Source organism: Periplaneta americana, chromosome 4 (genome assembly GCF_040183065.1).
Source record: "Periplaneta americana isolate PAMFEO1 chromosome 4, P.americana_PAMFEO1_priV1, whole genome shotgun sequence".
NCBI lineage: Eukaryota > Metazoa > Arthropoda > Insecta > Blattodea > Blattidae > Periplaneta > Periplaneta americana.
The window spans coordinates 103497315-103515808 of NC_091120.1; the positions used below are offsets into that span (position 1 = coordinate 103497315).

Here is an 18494-nt window from a genome sequence, read left to right on the forward strand (position 1 = left end):
GTTTGTAGTTGATTAGAGGTCTGATAGGCACCAGCACACAAACTAGTCACACACATGGAGAAAATCATCAGAAACAACATAAAATTCAGAAAACACACAACAATAAAAAACACTATAGAGCTAGTCAACAAAACAAAACAACAACACATTCCACACACTGCAACACTAGAATCTTTCGATATCACTTACTTATACACTAACATACCGATACAAGACACATTACAGATACTAAAACAAATGCTCACACACAACAACATATCACAAGAACACATCGAAGAAATCATCCAAATCACAGACATCATAACAAAGCAAAACTATTTTACACACAACAACAAATACTACACCCAAACAGAAGGATTGCCAACGGGATCACCTATATCTAGCATACTAGCAGAGATATTTTTACAAAACATAGAAAAAACATACATACTAACAATGAACACAACAAATATGCAGACAACATAATACACTGGCACAGATACGTAGACGACATACTCATACTATACAAAGGAAACAAACGATAAATCACAAACTACACCAATACATAAACAAAATACACCCAAAACTCCAATACACACTGGAACCTGAAAAAATAACTCCATAAATTTCCTAGACATCACCATAACAAAAATTGACAACAAACACAATTTCAAAATATACAGAAAACCAACCACTACCACCACACACATACATAACACATCTAATCACCCCATACACCACAAACATGCTGCATTCAGGACAATGGTACACAGATTACTCAACATACCCATGAGCCAACAACACTACAAAGAAGAAGTTAACACAATTAAATACATAGCACAAGAAAATGGTTACAACCCAAACATAATAGACAACATCATAAGGAAGACAAAACAAGAACTCAACAAACACAAAAACACACAAAACACAACTCAAACACAAGAACACAAGAAATACATCACACTAACATACGAAAACAAAAACACACACAAGATCGCATCCTCATTCAGAAAACAGAAATACAACATAGCATACAGAACAGAAAACACACTACAAAGACATGCCAACACACAAACGACAGAAACAGATAAATACAACCACACAGGCGTATATAAACTCACATGCAATAGTTGCGACAGTTTCTACATTGGACAGACAGGCAGATCATTCCAAACTCGATACAAAGAACACATTAAAGCAATAACCAGGGGACACAAAACATCTACATATCGTCGCTTAAGAAACAATACCGCGTAACTGACATTTTTGGTCAAAACTGTTTTTTTGCACAGATGGTACCTCCACTGTCATCTGCATGCATTGACAAGCGCGGGAATTTGATTGCATGAATGGCCTGCGTGCGAAGGAGGGGGGTGCAATACCGCGTATCTGAAGTCACGAGAAGTCTGTAGGAAATACCGCGTATCTGACAACAGATAGGCTATTATGTCTACTCCCTGCGCGCCCTCCGTACGGAAGCTAGGTCTCGTTACTGACTTGTGAAATTGTGTCAACAATGTGTGATATTCTGAGAAGATTAAAGAAGTGTTCAATTTCAATTATTTAAAAGGTAAATATAATAGAATTATTTCACTGATGTCAATTGAATGTTAGTTGAGCAGAATTCCCGCAGAATCTTAGTGCAAGTTCATTCACTGAAATATAGTGCATTTAATATTTTATTATTATATAGACGTACAGATACAAGAAAAGAAATGGATAATGAATCAGACGACGGTCAGTTTAGCGAGAACGAAATTCTATCTGTGCTATGTTCTGCATTCAAGACGGGAGAAACTTCTGTGAACATTAACAAAGGTATGGCATAAGAAGTATCACAGTTATTAAAAGTTTATTTTTCTTCAGTTACGGAATCATAACAGCAAACTTAGTTTAAGTACTTAATATAAATAATCATGAATGGGCCGCTAAAATAATTTGTGCTACATTCAGTGGTGCTGAGCTTGGTTCCTTCCATTTCCTCCGGTAGGAGGAAATCTAAATTGATGATAATATTTACTACACATGTTTTTAATCAATTTATATCATATTTATAAACATTAGTAATCTCATCTTATTCGTAGGTATACTGCCTGATAATTCAAATGCAAAAGAAAATCGTCCTTCTGAAAATGGGCTGCTGGAGATCAGGGATTATTCGTCCAGTGTTACCGGTAAGGTTATGATCGTATTATGCAGTCTGGTATGATTTAAAGCAAAACTATTAAAATAATACAGCTAGAAATAGAATAGGATAGAAACTGAAGACAATGGCCTGTCAATGAAGGATCTACACCAAATTTCGGATGCGTCTTCAGATGTAGACGACGCCGAAGAATTTGTGAGTGCTACTTATTCTACATCTTTACATTCGTCGGAAAATGGTAAAGAGAAGAATCTACAAGCGTTTCATGGAAATTTGACAGAAAACGAGAAAGAAGTTCAAAGCCTCAAAAGGGTAAGTGGAAGAAAATGAAAAATAGAAAACTTAGAATGGAAGAGGAAGCTTATCTTAGCTATAAGAGTCGAAAGATGGCAAAGTGACACATGATACGGAAAGAGATGCAAGGAATTTGGGGCCAGAGTGTAGTTGTAAAATGTGCCAAAATTCGAAAGTAAGAGGCCGTAATTTAATTTCTAATGAGAGAAGACACATATTTCAGGCATTCTGGAAAACTATGACTTGGGAACAGAGGACCGTTCACGTATCAAATCTTGTTGATTTCATTCCTACGAAAAGACCTGGCAGTACAAATTCTGAATCGAGAAGAAAGAGAACATTTGTCTACAACCTAAAAGTTGATGAGAAAAAAATTCAGGTTTGCAAAAAGATGTTTCTGTGTACATTGCGAATTAAAGAATGAACTGTGCGATATTGGTTAGCTAATAGTACTGATGGCGTCCCTTGAGTAAAAAAAAAGTAATGTTCTCGTGCAAAAGCACAGAAAAAAAAGAGCATTTGTAGCCTGCCTAAATTACCGTCACATTATTGTATATAGAACCGATTGTGCCATAGTTTTTATGGATAGTATTCCACACTAGGGTTACTCAAGGATTACTTTTTTGTGATTTCAGCATAGGCCTATAATTATTTCTTTATCGTGTTTAACGAATATTGTGCCTGAAAAAGTATCATCATAAATATATTTTTATATTATTTTCTTTTCATTATTCGCAAGCCAGTCAAGTCCATTGTCAATAATAATAATAATGATAATAATAATAATAATAATCATAATAATAATCATATTATTATTATTCATTATTTTATTATAAAATTATATTTGTCAGCAACGTTTTAGTAATAATTCTACTTACCTATTCAAATACGTAATGTGAAAATAAAGTAACTGGTATCAGATTGTCATTATTATTATTATTATTATTATTATTATTATTATTATTATTATTATTATTGTTATTATAACAATAAACATTGAACTGTGTCTTCTTTTTCCTTTCCCATAGTTTCAGCATTTGATTGACTAAGAATGCAGCAATCATTGTCTGGAACGTAATCTAGTGCTGATTCAAGCTACAGCCTACCGACCTTGACCTCAAGTCAGATGGTAGGTCAACAATTCAGATAACACATTAACATATACAAGAGCACGAATAATATTTCCAGAAGGCAGTTTTCACGCAAAGAAAACGCTTGTCAGCATGTGTCCTGAAGCTGCTAAAGTTGACTCACAATACCGCGTAACTAACAAAATGTAGTCAACGGCAGAGTTCCAATACCGCGTAAGTGACATGGCCAAATGTCTACGGCCATGATCATCCATTTTCACTTAGTTACAAATTAATTATGCCATTTCATAGCCATACACCACTTTTCAAGACTATTGCGTTATTTTTATGGTTTTTATTCGGTTTTTCCCTTCTCCTGTAAAATTTACATTTTTGTCAGTTACGCGGTATTGGTTCTTAAGCGACGATATGCAGAACACATAACTAATGCTAACCACACATACAATAATATAAATACAGACATGGAAATCCTACACATATAACCCAAAAGCCAAAAACTCAACACACTAGAACAATATGAAATATACAGACACACTAAAACACACCCTAATCAAATTCTCAACACACAGATCAATTTCAGAACACACACACTATTTGACACAACTCTTCATCACACGAACTCACCCACACAACAGGCAGCGAAGTTGAGATAGCGCCGAGATGTAGTAGGCTCTGAGGATGGTGTCAAGTAGCACCGAAACAGCTGTAAGCCACACATGCTTACATAATTAACAAGAGTAAGATCGCCATTTAATCAATTATTTATATTCAATTGTTAAAAGTAGTGTACGAAAGATTCAACATGAATTATTCTACTTAAAATGACATGTGCAATTTTATATAGCTCAAATAAAATATGTTTTTATATTGACTTAATCTGTTTACTATGCATTGTATATTTTTGTTTAACATAACTGATGAATTGTATGTGCTGTAAATTGAATAGTAGACTGTATAGGTCAACTGATTAATTGCTTAAGCTTATAAATTGAATTAAACTACTTCATATGAATTGTACAATTTTGTATAGCCTAATGAAAATAAGTTTCTAAATTGAATTAATTTGTTTACTACGATTGTATATGTTTGTATAGTTGGGTGATGAATTGTATATGCTTTTAAAATGAATAGTAGTCTGTATAGCTCAACTGATGAATTGTTTATGGTTATAAATTGAATTAATCTACTTGATATTAATTGTACAAATTCGTATTGCTTAATGAAAGTATGCTTGTAAATTGAATTAATCTGCTTACTTTGTATTGTATATGTTTGTATAGTTTTGGCTGATTAATTGCATATGCTTTAAATTGAATAGTAATCTGTATAGCTCTATTGATGAATTGTTTTTGTTTGTAATTTGAAGTAGTTTGCATGATATGTATTATCAATTTCTGTATATCACAACTGATTGAATTGTTTATGCCTTAAATTGAATTAACTTACTTGTTTTGGATTATAGCTCAACTGATGAATAATCGTTTGCGTTTGTAAATTTAACAATCTGATTGGCTATGTATTGTATATTTTTAGTAGAGCCATCGATGTAGCTCAGTCGGCAGACTCGCTGGGCTGCTGATCCGGAGCTGCGTTCGGGCTTGAGTTGGATCCCCCTTTGGACTCATTGAATGGTTTCTTCCGAGGTTTTCCCCAGCTGTGGGACTGAAGCCGGATGGTCTATGGCGAGTCCTCGGCCTCACTTCATTTCACCCCTTTGGTCTGATTACCTGGTTGGTTTTTTCCGAGGTTTTCCCCAACCACGAGGCAAATGCAGGGTAAACTTTTGGCGAATTCTCGGGCCTCACCTCATCTCACTACATCTCGCCAAAATATTAAAAAAAAATTGTAAAAAATTGCAAGAACTGTAAAAATTGTAAACATTTGTAAAAATTTAACTGTTATATTGTAAAATTTTGACTTGTTCCATATCTTAAAGCTTCATTGCTCATGTAAGATCAATGGAATATAATAAATGAAATGAAAAAAATGTAGGCTAGCTAGTAAGTTATTAACATCAAAAGACGGAGTTGACTCAGTTTCATCCTGTTGATCCTAGATCAGTAAAGTTATTGAAAGTTAAATACTTAACGCTTTACGTTTTGTTTTCTTGCTCAATTCAAAGGCCCTTAACTTGCCGTTAATCATTCCGTCTTTATGAGCGGGGTTAGAGATGTCGTTAGTGCCGAGAAGCGTAGACCACTTATTTCGTCATAGGCTATCTACATTACACCACAGGCGATGGGTCGAGATTACACTCTTAATGAATGTTGATGATGGAAACGTCTTGGGATATCACTGGGAAATCGGAGTATCCAAAGAAAATCCCTGCATTACCTGGACCACGGGCTTGTATAACACAAGTTAAATTCAGGGCAGAGCGAGATCTCTATCCGGGCCTCCTGTCTTATAAAACATTCAGCTCTCTTATCACTGAGCCACCGTAACGATTTGTACTTTTATTAAATAGAGCAGAAAAGTTTCTTAATATGATAGGGCTAGATCAAAGTTAGCTATAAAACATATTATAGTGTAACTTATATTGAACCAGAAATTACGCAAGAGTTGCTGTATGTTTCATACACAAGAGAGGACTATGAAGTGTGTAGGAGTAGTGTTGGTTTTGCGTATTAACTAAACGTACGCATCATCCAATTAGCTAGCACATATAATGAAGTCCATAAAGTTAATGTTAATACCAGGGTTATAGGAAACTTAATTGTTTTCACAACTACCTATAATCGTTAGCACGATGCATGTATTAAGGCTTATTTTGTTGGTTATTGCTGCAATTTCAACTACGTAGTCTAACTTACAAAAATAGTTCATTATAACAACAGACAATACAAGCCACAAGGGTCAGAGACCGTTGGTTGCCTTGTACACTGCGATAACACATCCCTTAAAATGCTGTATAATTACTAACTGGCTCTCGAAGCAAGAATACTGTTTAATTTCGACAGGAAATTTATTTTCATTATTTTGTTATTGTGGAGAAAACTTCCAGAACGTCGATGATTCACAATACGAACACAAGGAGTATAAATCGCACACCTTACTGTTTTTACAATGATCCATAATGCCAACGCTGTATTGTCGTTGTTCAATAAACTTACTATAATTTAACAACTGGGTAAACTCCGTTGTAGGAGGTTACTCGAACGTACCGCTGTGCTGGACACGGAGTCGGAGTTTCCCTCCATTAATCTGAACCATTGTCGCTACTGATTGACAAGTCAGCTGATGCATCACTGCTATCAGTTAAACATTCTCCTAACGAAATTATTCTGTCAGTTTCACTGCTTATTACTAGGGGGCGGATGTTTATGAAAAGTCGTCTTCTCATTTTTCACATTAGGACGATGCCTATTAATACCTATAGAAATCCTTTCTATGTTAATATCAACGAAAAAATTAATTTTTAATATTACATTTTTTGCATTTTTTGACGTTTTTGAACTAATAGTTCATTTTTACATTTTTTCGGCATCTTTTGGTCTTTTTTATATTATGAAGAACTATTAGATCATTTTGAATGCATTCTACTTCCTTCCTTACATATAAGCCTGTTAAATCTTTTTCTAAGCAGACAGATGAGTAGTAGGCCCTACTAGTAATTACGGTTACCTACTAAATAAATGAATAACAGTGAATTTTTTGGAGTTTTATAGTTTGGAACAAACTCTAAAGTGCATCCCTCATTTCACTGAAGGCTTCACCTCACACAACAGAAGTACCTAATACAAAATGCTTGACAATAGCTTAGTTTAGGTGAGGGCTTTGACCGCTACTGTTCTTTTGTCGGTACGAGGATGTCTTTAGAATTTATGTTTGGAGGGGGGGAAACTTTCACTGTTTCCAGGACAATAAGACATTGTGTCCCCAATATGGTTTGGAAGGGCTGTACTATAGCATATAGTATTTTTAACACAAAGATTGCAAGAATGCACGCTGCGCCCACAATTTGTTTTGTCATTTACACTCCCCTTCTGGAAGGTCTGGTAACAAAAGTGAAAAGCGGAAAGAGGAGGAGACGGAGAATGAAGGCACTGACATGGACAACTCCTAATTGAAACACATTGTAAGCCCTCATTAAAATGTATTGTTTTCCTTTAAAACTTTCATTTTGTTGTATGCCCTTTCCTTTTATCTTCGTCAAATTCCAGGAACTTACCTCCTCTCTCCGACATTTTCCTGGCAGTCATTGGAACGAGGTGACTAATTTTTAAGCACTTGTGGTGCGAGTGTGGTGGATAATATTTAAATATCATTACGTTTTAATTTCATGTCATTTTTCCATTATTTGAAAGGCATTTCATTGATCATTTTAAGTAGATTTTTAGGCCATCAACATTCACCCCCTACTTATTAAATTAGCACTAGAAAAATATTGTTTTTTTTTAACGTGCTAAACATATTTCTTCCACTTGTTTTTTCCATATTCTGCGAAAAGCCGGCGATATAACGTTTCTTTACTTTAAGTGGAGACCCAATATCTGTTACAAAAATCCAATTGAAAGGACTGGAGACAACTGATTAAACATTTTAGTCTGTCCCTTTGAGTAAATGAAACCAATCAAAACAATAAATACTTATTTTTAAAGACTGGTTGGATTTTGAAGATAAATAATGATTATGTACGCGCTACTTGACGGATCGCGAGCAGTCAGACATAAACTTAACAAATGATATCTTGTTGACTCAGTCTATTAACATGGGGTTTTTTCAACATAAAGTAGAATCTATGTAGACTATTTCATACACTGCAACTACTCACTTATCTCTTCAAGAAAAATTAAGAATGGGAAATCAACAGAAGTTGATGGAATCCCCATTGAATTAGTGAAATGCTTGGGTGAAGACAAGAAGGAAATTCTATCATTATGCAACGTATATGAGACCTGAAGATTTTACGGAGACAATGTTGCTTCCAATACCCAAGAAAATAATGCCAAGAAATGTAACGAGTTAGGACTATCAGCCTGATATCACACTCGGCGAAGATTCTTCTGCGAATATTGAATCGATGTTTATATTCTAAGACAGGCCTGCACAAGGTTTGCGCTCTCCGAGCCGGCTCACAGCTCATGAGGGAATGCAGATATTAGCTGCGCTCTGTAAAAGGGTGGACTGGAAGAAGGGGTGATCTCGTACAAAATATACACAAGAGGAAATACGGTACTAGTAAGAATGTTTATGAAATGAATTCCCGTTCAGTGTTTGCAAAACTATCTTGGACTATTATTAATTAATAAAGAAATATTTATTTTACAGAATTAATAGAAATTCTATAGCTACTTAAATATACAATATAATTTTGTTATATTTTTATTTATCAGTACATCAAAACGGGGTTTTATGCTGTTGGCAGTTGAAAGGAACAGTAGCCTACTGATCGTAATGAAACATCAGTTACAGATGTTCGATGTCTGCCTTTATTAAAGTTGATTATAGAAAACAGTTGCTCACAAATATAAATATTGAGCCAAACATAGCAATCTTTTTCACAGCCAGCCTGTGTAGTCGTGGATTTTATTGCTAATGTTCAGTCTTGTAAAACTAAACCAGGCTAGTAGTATTATTCAAACGATCTTTAGCCCTTAAGTCGCATTGAAGTTCGAACTGTATATCGTTAAATGTTACGTTCCGTCTTTTAGATTCCTCCATACTGTACTGTAGCAGTAGGTAAGCAAAGTGAAACAATTCCTGAGAATAGGCCTACACACTGCACTCCACTAAATAACTGAGTGGTCGTTTCCCTCTCCTCTACCTAGAGCAAGTCTATGTCATTCTGACGTATCTTCCTCTCCGTTTCGGCGAAAGGGTAAACACAGCTCGTTGAGCGCTGTTTATGCAGGTATGTTCTAAGATGAAACAACATTTGGAAGAAGAACAGTTTGGATTCGGGGGGGGGGAAAGATACCAGAGATGCAATTGGACTGCTACGAACAATCGGCGAGAGATACATAGAGAAAAATAAAGAAATGTATGTAGTATATTTGGACTTAAAAAAGGCGTTTGACAGAGTGGAGTGGAATAAACTGATGGGGACCCCAAAGAAAATTGGCGTGTATTGGAAAGAGAGGAGGCTGTTCAGCAACCTTTATATCAAACAACGAGTGAAAGTCAGAATAGGAGAAGAAATGTCAGAAGGAAGTAAAATAGGGAGGGGAGTTCGATAAGGATGCCATTTATCGCCTACCTTGTTCAACATCTACTTAGAGAATTTAGTAAAGAACTGTTTTGAAAACATGACAGGATTGGTAGTAGGAGGAAGAAGAATAAATAGTGTAGATTTGCTGATGATATGACGTTGTTAGGAGAAGAGGATATGCTACTATAGCTAAATAACACTGTAAGCAGTATGGAATGAAGATAAATGCCAATAAGTCGAAAACCATGTTCATTGGAAGAAAATTAAAAACAGATAAACTTGTGAATTCTAAATGAGGCAGTAGAACATGTAGAAAGCTTCAAATACTTGGGATGCACTATAAGCAGTAACATGAGCCACTACCAAAAAGTCAAAAGGAGAATAGCAATAACAAAGGAAGCTTTTAACAGAAAAAGGAACATCTCTGCGGAATTCTGGAGAAAGAAGTAAGTAAGAGACTAGTAAAGTGCTTTGTGTGGAGTGTAGCATTATATGGGCATTACGACGAAGTGAAGAGGAAGGGAATAGAAGCATTTGAAATGTGGATATGGAGAAGAATGGAACGTGTGAAGTGGACGGACAGATTAAGAAACGAAGCTGTGTTGGAAAGAGTGGGTGAAGAAAGAATGATTCTGAAACTGATCAGAAAGAAGAAAAGGAAATGACTGGATCATTGGTTGAGAAGAAACTGTCTTCTGAAGGATGCACTGGAAGGAATGGTGAACGGGAGAAGAGTTTGGGCACAAGAAGATATCAGATGATAGACGACATTAAGATATGGATCATATGAGAAGACAAAGAGGAAGACAGAAAATAGAAAAGATTGGAGAAAGCTGGGTTTGCAGTGAAAGACCTACCATTGGGAAGAACACTAAATGAATGAAATGAATGAATGAATATCATATCATATCATATCATATCATATCATATCATATCATATCATATCATATCATATCATATCATATCATATCATATCATATCATATCATATCTCGGCCTATAACCCGAACTTGTTTAATTAACTGTCCGAAGACAGGTCTGAATCTCACAAGTGATAATAACAAGACGACTAGTACAGGAGATATGAGGTAGGGTAGCCAGTTCCTTTCCGCCTTCATTGCATACATCGTGGAATAGCTAATATTACAATAATCGGACTTAAGATGCATACAATTATTCTTCCTCCGACATCGTCAAGTGAGATGTACTGCCTGATAATACATGTACATATCAGCCAGAACCTCATCAGAGGCACTAATCCGAACTATCCTTCTTATGTGCAATGATTTGTAAAGTTCTCACATTCACATTTTTATGGTTGCAGGTCTGGAACGCAGCCTTCTGATCGTGGTACATGTCTCAATAGGTAAGTTGCAATACTTATTCAAGCAGACTCATCTTAATTACATTTCGATGCAAAATGTGCCTTATATGATGAAATAGATTAGGTATGAAAAATGAAGCAAATTAAGGTTGATTTGTTTATCGTTCGTCTGTGGACCTTGTACTAAATCACCAACAGCTTCACTTTCACTAGATATCGTAATCTTCGGTTTTCTCGAGATAATCTTGGTTGCCTTTGATCCGACGTTCGCTAGTTCAAACCCTGATATGAATTTAAAAGGCGATAAAAACTTAGCATGACTGTCTTCGAAGAGGGGAAGTGAAGCTTGGTGGTCTATGCCTTAAATATGTAGCACGTGAGAGAACCTTTTTCTGATACAGTGTTCGTTTTCCCATTTCTCACCTACTTTGATTTTCGACACTGAAACTGTGCAGATGAAAATGTCATTAAATAAAATACCACTATTATTATTGTTACCTACTGTGAGATATAAACGTTCCTTCGAATGAAAACCCAGAATAGGGATAATATGATAATGCCATTCACAATGAAGCACTGCGTCCGGGAAAGAAGCAATATTTATCTTCCTCTGTTATTAAAAAGAATAAGAGCAACACGTCCACAAATAAATTACTAGGATTATTCTTAACATAGGCTAGAATAATAAGAATAAATAAAGGAGAAACAATCTGGTCTCGAGCTCTGTATCTCTTCATTAGCACTGCCACGACTAGTCACTGGTTTATCGCGGCGAACCCTTGAAAGTTAGAGAAAGATAAGATTATTAACACAATACATGCAAACCACTACTATCGTTGATGGTAAAATGGAAATGCTTGAGAATTCTATTTGGTTTAACTAAACTATTTCTTTTTATTAAAATACATAAGGTTATTAAACAATCACGAAAGATCCTGAAGTCGCCTAACTTTGTTAAGAAATATGATAATATAAAAATAATATTACAGATTTATTCGTAAATGAGGGGTTTATTAAAATTTCTGAGAACAAACTACACTTTTGGGTATCATCTACTGTCGCTTTGCAACTCGATTCACACTGAGTGTTCCATATTTTGAATTTTTCCTAATTTCCTGAACTTCTTGCAAAACTGTAGCAACATTCACATTGCTTTCTACTGATTCAGGTGTGGGTAAGATTACTAATGTTATAGTAAGTTGTGTTAAATATGTAACATTGTGACATACCATACTTATGAAAGTTCTTATGATAACAAACAATTATTGAAAGGAATAGAGAACAATAAATCCAGTCTTATAAACGGAAATACAGAAAACTTTATAACTATAACCCTTATTGCAATCACAAATTAATTGACAATTACATATAATTTTATTGCCACAAAACCTATAAATGTTTGGGATTTTACACAAGAAAACTTATATTATCACCGGAAATAGTTATTTATTTTACAAAACAACGCAGAAAATATGTAAGCTAACTAAATATTTCATAAATGCATATAGAGCAGCCGTGGCGAAAATGTGACTCACGAGCACATTGTGACTCGCAATGATAGCTGTACATTTCTCTTACTTCCTATCTTCCCCAACCCCCACCCTCTCACTCACTCGAATCGAACTCCGTTCCATTTGTATTTGTCTCTGACCTGTGAGTGGCATATCGTCCAATGTCTCTCTCGAAACCATGTACCTCTACAAAAACAAAAGTTTCAAGTAGAATGGGAGGACGCATTTTTTTCCTGACAATATGATGAGAATATTAATTGTATGATTTGTTCACAAGTATTACGAGGAATCGGTTGTATAACATAAAACGGCATTAAACTACATGTCACTCATGAAACATTAAAAGTTGAAGTATTATTATTATTATTATTATTATTGTTGTTGTTGTTATCTCTGTATGTCGATCCTTTTTCAGTAGCTTTACGAATAATGCGGCTAGATCTTTAATTTAAACTCACAGATTTACGATGTGATGTTAAATGAAAGCTAGATGTAAGGACTTGACAAATGTTGAACTTTTCAAATCTTTGCCAAAAATTAAATAACCGAAGCTTCGTTCTTTCGCTTACTCTGTTGAAGCCATGTTCGCTACAACTTACGTTTGTGAAAAATTATTTTCAACAATGAAAATAGTAAAAATCAAAATTTATATCACGACTGACAGACAAATACCTTCGTGATCAACGACTGGCAGTAAGTGACATAATTCCTGATCTTGAAACTCTGTCGCAGAGACATTCTGACGACAGTTAATAGGTTGTGACAATGTGTCCTATGTTTTCTTGTTCATTTCTTTATTCGTTACACGCACTAAACATTGTTTGTAACCTTATACTGTATAAAATTATATTTAAGTGCTTGACGTAAGGAAAATAAAATCCGTTAATAAGTCAGATAGTTGCTTCACTTCCCCTTCGGGTCTACGCCTCTCTCCATAGGTGCTATGCACGTTGCAGGTTACACAGTGGCTCGGCGCACGATCACATTTTCGCCACGGCTGATATAATGTTGGGAGACCGGAGCAAAAAAAAGCCTTTGGGGAGGTCGAGACGTAGATGGGAGGATAACATTAAAATTTATTTGAGGGAGGTAGGATATGATGATAGAGACTGGATTAATTTGCTCAGGAGAGACCGATGGCGGGCTTATGTGAGGACGGCAATGAGTCTCCGGGTTCTCTGAAAGTCATTTCTAAGTAAATGACTAAATATTTTGTCTATTTCGATTTCTTTCTCACTCTTTTAAAATTTAATTTGCTGTACTACTGAAAGTTGACACTTATTTTTGTTAGCAATGGCGTCGAACTCTGGTTCCATTTTGGAGTAAAATTAAACGTAATGCACATACATGTTCATTAGTGATGCGGCTTCCAATATTATTCTTCTAGTTGTTTAATCTGCTGATAATAATCTGTTCTCAAAGATAAGTCGAACCGAAGACAGCCACAATGCATCCTGCAAAACAACGAATTTGTTGGTTATAATTTTCTGGGAATGCACGATACAATTCTAGACCCAGTATTCGTGGACTTCGCAGAGGCGTGCTATTTTGGAATATCAGAAGTTCACGTTGCAGTATGTATGGAGCACCAGCAATATTTTAATGAGAAGGGATTGTGAAAAAAACTTGTATTCTTCGTCAATTGGTTTCAGATCTTGAAACCTGACAATGAACGCGCTTAGCAGATGTTAGCCTATAATATTCTATCAGTAAATTGTGTCCTATCTCCTTATCTGCTGTCGGCTATAACAGACTTGAAGGTAGGAAAATGATGCATGTTCATAAAATGTCTTCTCAAATTATAATGTTACTGTATGTGTACCTAATAATTGTTCCATACAGAAAACACACTAACAACACCCATTTTCATCTTCTGACACACAATATTTCTCCTCCCATTCAGAATTAAACACAGAATTCCTGTGTTGAATTATGTTGCAGGCGATCCAGCACTTAGTAGTAGCAAACTGCATGAGAGACAGGAGTGCAAGTGCCCTCTGTGAGCGGTTCTTCCCCAATCCTTTACTGATTGGTTAACCACAACATTTTTTGCCTGCCACGGAACCGGAATTTTCAATTTTTTACCAGTTTCCACAATGACGAAAAATTGCAGGGTCCATACCTCTATTGGTTTAGAGTTCTAAATCTTATGAATTCGCCGAAATAGCCTCCATCACATTCATAGTAATATTGAATGAGGCCAATTCACATTTATAGAGGGAAAATAATTACTTTTTAGCACAAAATTAAAAACAGACTGTGAGTTGACTGCTGAAGTGAGCCAGAGAGCTTATGGACGGAATTTACTTGTGTCAGCGAGGGCGGTTCTGGACGAAATTGACGAAATAAATGTTTTTAATGTGCTTCGTTTATTGAATCAATTATTAGTAGGGACCGACATCTGCACACCAAAACATTGCTTAGAGGCGGCTACAGGTTTAAGAAACCCTGACTATAGAATGACGTCAGTTGTTACTTTACTGATGTACCTTCAGGTTCGTATGCAAAATGAAAAACGTCTCGTTAAGGACCTGTGTTCATTTGATGTTTAATGGATGCGGGTTTTCTATTGCATTACAATAGGTTGTTTCGACATAGCATGTTTATTTTATGTTTAAAAAGTAAATATTTCATAATGATTTCATTATCTAGCAAAAATGCTGTGAAGATGTATTAAAAGGTCTCCAATAAAATCTGCAACTTTGCCTGTCCTCATAAAAGACTTCGGAGGTGACTATTTTTCAGTCAAGAACAAACATATAGGTATATTGTGGCGTAAAGTGTGTAAGTTAGTCACAAACGTTAATAGGAATCATGATTTACAAGAACATATCGAACATCTGAAATTGTTTAGTGGTTGGATTTCGGATCAGTCCACTTTTTATTATGACTTATGTCTGATGCTGTTACGTGCAAATATTTCACAATTTAAAAACTTAAATGGAAAGTATATATTTAGAAAATTTCCTACTCAAACAACTATGCATACACAATATTTTTATACATCTTGATTACACAACTGTTAACACTGTATCACTTCGGAATATGTATGTTAAGACATTCTTGTGTTAAATTTTGACATACCTTGTTAACATGTTTCGATCTATTTTGGGTCATCTTCAGAACTGGTCGTTGTTGGTCTTGGCGCCTCTTGTTTCCTATGAAGGTGCATTCGTAATGTAGAGTCAAAGAGTGTATATGTTTTGAAATTAAGTTGTGTGTTGAGAATATCGTTGGGGTGTGTTTTCGTGTGTCTGTATATTTCATATTGTTCTAGTGTGTTGAGTTTCTGGCTTTTTGGTTGGATGTGCAGTATTTCCATGTCTGTGTTGATGTCTCTGTAGCTGTGGTTGGCATTTGTGATGTGTTCTGCATATGTGGAGGTGTTTTGTAATTTTGTTATGGCTGTGATGTGTTCTTTGTAACGTGTTTGAAATGATCTGCCTCTCTATCCTATGTACAAGTTGTTGCAGGTGTTACATTTGAGTTTGTATACGCCTGTGTGGTTGTATTTGTTTGTTTTTTTGTGTTGTTTGTGTGTTTAGATGTTTTTGTAGAGTGTTATTTGTTCTGTATGCGATGTTGTAATTTAATTTCTTGAATGAGGTTGCAATTTGATGGGTGTTTTTGTTTTTGTATGTTAGTGTGATGTATTTTTTGTGTTCTTGTGTTTGTGTTGTATTCTTCTGGTTTTTGTGGTTTTGTTTTGTCTTACATATTATGTTGTCTATTACCTCAGTCATTATTATTACCTTCATCAGACTGCAGATTTTAGGTCCCTACACAGCAACAAGACGTCACGTCCCTTGGCGTACGGAGGAACCGTACCAATGAGTTCATTGACCTCCATGAAAATGACGAACACCTCATTTACAGGAAGGTCATTGAACTAACGTTCCGTATCGGGACTTAAAATCCGGTGTCTGATCATCATTACTTCCATCACTGTTTCTATTTACTTTGTCGTCGTCACTCTTGTCTTTTATATTTACCCTTATCACGACCATTGCCATCATTGTTTCCTACAGTGTCATGATTATTACCATTTTGTTCTTTTAATTACCCGAACCATCCTCTTCCGGGCCTTCTACATATGTTTGGAAATAGTCTAAGTCCCATTCATCTCTATAATTTCTTCATTTTCGTTGTAGAACAGTAAGAATGTATACCTAATATATGGCGTAATGTGAAGATGCGTTTAATTGATATCGAGAAGCAAAAGATTGTTGCTTCAATGTTCGGAAAAGTCCTCACTACACTTACAATCAGATCTTATGCTTAACTGGGGGAAGTGTGACTACATAAATTAATGTAACAAAAGAGTAGAGCAGGGTTAGCGTGGCTAAGATTGGGAGCATGGAAGGGTAATAAAATTATCAACGGAGAAGGAGTACGCCTTTGTCCACTGTGCGGGGAAAAGGACTCCTGGAGACATATTTTATTGCAGTGTGTCGAATAGGAACATATCCGGAGAAAATATCTACCACCCTCGATGCTAAGTTAGAATAGGGGTTCGCTTCAATGTCTTGACCTCATGGAGAATAGAGAATGCGAACAAAAGATTGGATTGTTCCTCTTGAAGACGAGACAGATTAGAACTTCAGCTGTTGAAGTTTGTGATGCGAACTGACGAAGGGATAATAGTAACTACTCAATTATACACTTTTATGCCTGTTTTAGATTAGGATATATATATATATATATATATATATATAATGTGTTTTGTTTGTGCCATTTTCATTTTAATCTGTGTGTTCTTTTGGGGAGTGGTTGTATCTAATCATATGTGGGGGGGGGGGTGAAACCTACAAAGTAGGTCTTGCTTTACACAGCACCTACGGTTAGAAGACCCGTGCATTGGATTTAAGAGAAAATTCTGATAATATAGTACATCTTTATGTATAATATTGCTCAATAAATCCATCTAACTATCTACTTAATTGAATAAAAATACTTATACCAGCTTTCTTCTTGACGCTCATACTTACCGTCCAATCACTTTATTATCTTACAAATCATAATGACTGTATGAGTAGATGATAATCACTAAACATAAATCCTCTATCAAAGCCGTAGTAAAACTGCGATACTCGATTGGATTTAACGGTGGATTATGTGATGGCTATTAGTGTATTTAAACTAATGAACATTGAGCTAGAAATGCAACAAAATAAAAATTTAACTTGGAGAGCTTTACAATTTTAACATAACAGCATAAAAAATACATACTATTGATCAGATTTTCCATTTAGAATTATTATATGAATAATTTTGTTCTAAAATTCTCTATACAATGACGTTTTTCCTCGGCATTGTTATTTCTGCATTTAAAAGTGACAGCGTAAAAATTAATTATTATTTGTTCATACATCGAGAAACTTCCTGTGGGAGAATTATTTTCTAGGAATACACGAGAGAATTTATATGGAAGTTTGGCTTTTAATTAACATGAATTCCGAGGGTGATAGCATATTAAACTTTTCACCGAATTGGGATATCGATTGCGATTCCTCGAATTACAATCTCGCAGCATTAAAATTAATTCATCGTGTTTCTTTTAAATATATTTATTAAAAGAGTTTGCAATTTCATTAAGCCAGTTGTCCATAAATATTTCAGTTTTATAGTCGCTTTTGAAATTTGCTACTTCTGGACATACAATGTAGAATTCGCATGAAAATATTATGAACATAATTCGTAATTAATTATTTTAATAACTAGAAATTATGTTTGTCATTTGAACATGATGATACTTTGAGAATATAAGGGAGATAATTAAGGTAGGTATTCAATATCATAACTTCAGAGCAGAACCTTTATCTGCGCAGTTAAGCTATTGATAAATAAATATTGAGAAGGAGCTTATAATTATTACACTTTACGACATTTTCTTTATAGTGGTGTAAAATTTGTGTGTGTGCGTGCGTGATTATGTGTGTGAAATCGGAGGAAATATTTTACTGTTAACTGTTAATTCTATTTTATTTCGTTACTAGTTC

The 18494-nt window shown here is 35.1% G+C and overlaps 1 long non-coding RNA gene across 1 annotated transcript in view; it reads left to right on the forward strand.

The window, feature by feature from the left end:
- Positions 1 to 18494, forward strand: part of LOC138698099 (uncharacterized) — a 705220-nt gene that overhangs the window by 216262 nt on the left and 470464 nt on the right. The window contains exon 2 of the long non-coding RNA XR_011331696.1: positions 10985 to 11026. This is a non-coding gene — a long non-coding RNA (uncharacterized lncRNA). The remainder of the gene's footprint in view (positions 1 to 10984; positions 11027 to 18494) is intronic.